The sequence below is a fragment of the Macadamia integrifolia genome, chromosome 10, assembly GCF_013358625.1.
Source record: "Macadamia integrifolia cultivar HAES 741 chromosome 10, SCU_Mint_v3, whole genome shotgun sequence".
Classification (NCBI taxonomy): Eukaryota; Viridiplantae; Streptophyta; class Magnoliopsida; order Proteales; family Proteaceae; genus Macadamia; species Macadamia integrifolia.
The window spans coordinates 11,125,021-11,131,020 of record NC_056566.1 but is presented as its reverse complement, the minus strand read 5'-3'; positions in this window follow the sequence as shown (position 1 = coordinate 11,131,020).

The following is a 6,000-nucleotide window of genomic DNA, read 5'->3' as shown; positions in this document are numbered from 1 at the left end:
CATGCTTCACCAATATCAGATGGTATCACCTACATGGTAAAGACATATAACCCAGTTCATACATGTATTAAGGCAACCAAGAACAAGTCTGCTACATCTAGATGGATAGCAATGAAACTTCTTTAACAGCTGAAGGTTCAACCAGAAATGAAAATAGAGACCATGGCTGATCACATGCAGAAAACATACGATCTTTAGTTCCACAATACCAAGCTGTATACGGCACGCAGGATTGCCCTAGAGATTAATGAAGGAAGCCATTCCACATCATATGCAAAATTACCTGCTTATGCTAGGTTGGTACTTCAGAAGGATGTTGGGAGTATTTTTAAGCTCCAGTTTGAGAACAGGAACCATATGTTAGATAATCCGATTTTTAAAAGATTGTTTGTCTATTTTGATGCTTGCAAGAAGGGTTTCTTAAGAGGATGTAGACCGTTCATTTGTCTTGATGACTGCCACCTTAAGGGCCGGTATGGAAGGGTACTGTTGAGTGCAATATCTGTTGATGAGAACAATGGTATTTTTCCTATTGCATATGGTGTAGTTGAAGTTGAGTGTAAGAATAGCTGGACGTGGTTTCTGGATAATTTACGAGATGCTCTACTCGATGACAATGATGATATGTCACTCACATTCATGTCAGACAGACAGAAGGTATAGGGGCATATACTTTCTTTCTCTTTTTTTCTTTTCTTCTTTTTTATATGTATTTTGAATTACTCATTTACATGTCCTAACATTTTCCATATGTGTTGTATAGGGGCTGTCAGTTGTGATTTCCACAATCTTCCCTTATGCTCACCAAAGAATTTGCAGTAGGCATCTATATCAAAACCTGAAGGCAAAGCACCCTGGTATGCTATTGAGACTACATTGTTGGGCTGCCTCACAAGCTTCAACTGAACTTCAGTTTCAAAAGGAAATGAATAGCATCAAGGAGATTAAGGAAAATGCATATTTGTATTTGAATGAAACCCCCTCGAGGATGTGGTTAAGGCATGCCTTTGATGTAGGAGCAAGAAGTGACCATATAACGAACAATATGACTGAGTCATTTAATCACTGTATTGGAGACTTAAGGAGTAAATCCATTCTCACATTGGTTGATCACCTAAGGGTGAAAATAATGGGTAGGCTACATAGAAGGTATGAGAAGGAAACCATGTGGGAGGGTAAAGTAACACCAAGGGTTATCGTGAAGTTGAACAAGGTTCAGCAAGAAGCAAGACATTGCAGGTGTCAACCGGCAGGTGAAGGTCAATTTGAGGTCTTAGATAGATTTGGAAACAGATTTGTGGTTAATTTGAACCATTAAAGATGTGATTGTAGAGTTTGGGAAAGCACTGGTATACCTTGTCTCCATGCTGCAGCTTCTATATCATACATAAGGGGAGAGTTGGTCAACTATTGTGATCCATTTTTCAGTATTGGAAAATACTTGGATACATACAAAGAGATGATCCATCCACTTTCAGATTTGGCAGTGTTGAAGGATGATGCTCCTAATGAGAGAGTACTACCACCAAATCTAAAAAGGTTACCAGGTAGACCTCAGAAAATCAGGAAAAGAGAAGCAAGAGAAGCAAGAGAAGCACTTCCTTCAGATTTCAGGAAGAGATCATCATCAATTAGGTGTGACATCTGCAAGAAGGAAGGACACAGTAGGAGGACATGCCCGAGGGCTGGAGATGCTAAGCAGGATGGATGCACTAGTAAAAAGAAGAATATAAAGGTAATTGCAACTCACTTTATTTATTTAGTTGAAACTTGTTTAATAAATATCTCATGCTTATTTGTTGTTGTGTAGGAGAAACATAAAGGAGAGAGTGAAGATGGGATCAACACATCTCAACGACTGACTAGATCACAAGTATCTATGTCTAGCACAGTTGGTGTTTACAAGACAAGGTATTAACCAAGCAAAAGACCAATTGAGCAAAGAGGACAGCAAGAGAGAGGGAGAAGAAATGAAGTACAAGCAATCTGGATGTTTTAATTTAGAACAAGAGAACAGTATTGTATTAATTTACTTTTTATGACTTTAAGACAGTTGGGTGTTTCTTTATGGTTTTGGATGTTTTTGACGGATTTGGTTTTTTTTAAGAGCTATTTCTATTTCACACTAGACATGGTTGTATGGAATATGTTATGAACAGGAATTTGAACAGGTATTCATGGATATGTTTTGGATTTTTTTTTATGGTATAGGTTGTGATGAAAACATGAATTTGAATAGGTATTCATGGATATGTTTTGGATGTTTTTTTATGGTGTAAGTTGTGATGAAAACAGGAATTTGAACAGGTATTCATGGATATGTTTTGGATGTTTTTTTATGGTATAGGTTGTGATGAAAATAGGAATTTGAACAAGTATTCATAGATATGTTTTGGATGTTTTTTTATGGTATAGGTTGTGATGAAATATGTTGGTTTCAAGTGTATAATGTTACAAGTATTTACAGGTATTAAATGTCATTTTATAGCCAAAATGATGCCCGTTTACAGCCAAAATGCTGCCCGTTTAGAGTCAAAATGCTATCTGTTTGTTTTCGAAACTTATCACAATGCTGGCACTCTCTCCATCAAAATGCTACCCATTCAATTTTGAGGGTCATGATTAATCAATAACTTAGTAATAAGAACAGTGAGAATGAACGATTTCATTTAGTTCAGATTCTTACATACTTGACACAACTTCACTATTAAACATTGTAAAGTCATTTTTTAACACATAGTACTAAACACACCACCACAAGCACACCAATTACAATTTTCATCATTCTATACGCTTTCTCTAAATACTTAATTCTTTTCTTCAAGCCACGAGTATCTTCTTTCATCTGTTGACTTTGGATTCTTTCACCAACAACTGCTTCTAAATTAGTTGCAGGGGGTGGCAAAAGTCTTGGTGCAGCTATAGGTTCACACCATGAGAAGTATTGACATCCTCTTGGTGCTTCAGGGCAGCAGTAGTACAACATATTTGGGTGCGAACTAGACTCTGAAATTCGCACCAATGCCCTTTTGGGTTCAGGACATTTGCATCTAACATTCACAAACCTTAACCCACTTTGACTGTTGTCATTGACACTCGTGGTAGACATCAGTTATCTACAAATTAAACATGGTAAAAGTGGATTATTATTACTTAGCATCCAGAGTATGAGAAATGCTCAAAATATAGACCCAGAACTCAAACACAGGGAACACAAGTCATAGATCTTTCCTCAAAGAAAACACTGAAACTTACAATGTAACTTCACCAGCCCCTTCAAAGCTCTACAAAGCAACAGAAACCACTATATTCATCAGCAATCAAGCTATTGGAAACAAAACAAATTAAGTGACAAAGCAGATTTTACTATGATGGTAAAAGTGATAGTAATTTTACTTGGTTTGTGAATTAACCAACTGGCTGCTTGAATTGTCTAAAACATTTGCTTCTTTTGTTGAAGTTAGGCATCTGTTGCAAGTATTCTTAGTGTTGTTGACCCTGCTAAATAACTTAAAGAAGTTGCGTTAAGCGGATTCTTATATTGACTTTTGATTTTCATTCTAAATAATGTTGCAAAACCTGCATTAAGTCAAGTTTAGACTTTAGACTATCCAGAATGAGGGAAAATTATAAATCAAAAGGGAATTTTATATAGTAATGTTTTTATAGACTATGAAGAGTATGGCAACTTTCTTGCAAGACTTACCATAGTGCATATGTATATGGATAGTTGCTTGTATTGTGTAGTAAATAGTTCAAATAATTTGTCAAAGAAAAAAAGAAAAAAGCACTTAAACTTGTTTAAAATGGAGGGGGAAGTCATACAATTGTTGAACCTAGTTTCTCTATAGTCTATACATCTGGTGCATTTTCTCTTTCCTCTATTATTTCCATTTTGTTTTTTCTTTATCTTATCTTTGTCTGAGTTTTATGTTTTATTTTCCTTTTTTTCTAAAAAAAGTTTTGATATCTGTTTTCCCCACTTATGAGTGTAAAAATTCCTTGCCTCTTCCTCTCCCTTTCTCTCCACCCTCACCTCTGTACAAGTAGACAAATGGTGTTGGAAATTCATGCATAAACCAATATCTTGAATTGGTTGTGACAAATCAAAGGTGCAGCAAGACGGGTACTTGTGTGGATACTTTCATGGAACTTTTCTTGTCTTTTAGAAAACCCATGTCTTTGTGCGGAAACTCTTGGTCTCTGCACTTCACCGGATCGCATTCTCCTCTGATATACCGGAGTTCCCAACTTTCCTGTCAGAGGAAGCAAAAGACTTTTTGGGGAAGTGCCTTAAGAGAGATCCAAAGGAGCGGTGGACGGTTCAGGAGCTTCTTAAGCTCCAATTTCTCGAAGAGGGTTGCGGCGGACAATTGAATTTGAAGCAAATTCAGAACTCTACCTCTGCAACTTCTCCCATGAGCATACTCGATCAAGGCTTTTGGGGATCAATGGAGGAATCCGAGACAGAAACAGAGACAGAAGCAGAAACAGAAACACTTGTTCAGATGCCCAACCAATTTGGATCGGGTTATTCTTCAAATTCTCCGTCAGAAAGAATCTGGCGATTGATCGGAGACATCCCATCTTCTTCTTCTTCAAGCCCAAGACTGCCCAATTGGGCATGGGACGAAGATTGGGTCACAGTCAGAAGGAACAACCACGCAGAACACGTTATTTCTATGGAGCATGATCAAACCATGACGCCCCCAGACGAACCCGCCGAGACTAGTAGGTCCGCTTATACAGACTTGTTTAATGAACAACCCGTCCACTTCTCTGTAAATAGCAGAAACTTCAGTAGTAGCAGTCATGGAAGCTTGTGTATAGATTGTAAATGTGTTAGAGATTTTGCTGTAATTTGCAATCCCAACTATGAGTTTAATGGAGCAAAGAAATTTTTACTTTCTTCAATTTCTTTTTTATTTTTCTTTAAACACTCTTCAATTTCAATTTCAATTTAAACACTCTTCTTTTCACAATTAATTAATAGGTCATGAAGCATTCATTGATATGCATTTCAGTCCAAAATCGCACGGGTTTGGAGATGTTTTCTTGTTTTCAATTTATGCCTCCTATTGCCAAATGTTAAAGATCATCATCAAACAACAGTCCAAGAAAAAATTTTACTTTCTTTTTTCCCCACTCCAAAGTGCATAAACCCTAGATTAACTTGACAAGAAGAACCCTAAATTAGAAAGGAAGAAGAAGAAGCCGAACCCTACGTACCTTGGGATAGAGGTTTGGACGCTGGAGGGGGGAGAGCTTTGCACGCCGGAGGGGGGAAAATCGGATGCTGGAGGGAATAGAATCAGATGCCGGAGGGAAGAGAATCGAGTTGCAGGGGGTGTCGTCGTCTTCTTCTTCTTGTCCGGCCGAGTGAGTGAGAGGAGTGAGATGAGAGATGAGAGATGAGAGATGGGAGATGGGAGATGGGATATGGGTTTAGGAGATGGAAATAAAAGAGAGGGCAATATTGTCCTCTCACAATAGGTGGGGGTATTTTGGGTATATTATAAAAAAGCTAACCGGTTTTCATTCATTTCTCACGGTCGGCTAACGGTAGGGACCGATTTGAAATTTTTTGAATTTTTAGGGGGTGGCTTTGACGTTTCGAAAAGTCCAGGGGGTGGCGTTGAATAACGACCAAAGTTCAGGGGGTGGCAACGCAATTTTCTCTAGTTTTTAAGATTTTATGATGGAGAGTGTCACTAGCCAAACCAGAAGTTGGGATGGATCAAGCTTTAGAAGCTATAGTTTACACTGCGAATGTGAGAACCACATCAATTCAAATATGAAAGGATGCTTGCTTAAAGATCTTCCTCCTTCGATGTCAACTATCAATGCGAAGTGATCAGATCCAACTATTGAACGGACCCTGACAACAAGATTGGTGCATGATCTCCTCCATGCTTGATTAGATAAGGCTCATGGGTTCATGTTTTAATTATCCTCTAAGGATAAAAATGCTTAGAGGTGACCTGTTTCTTTTAATCAATA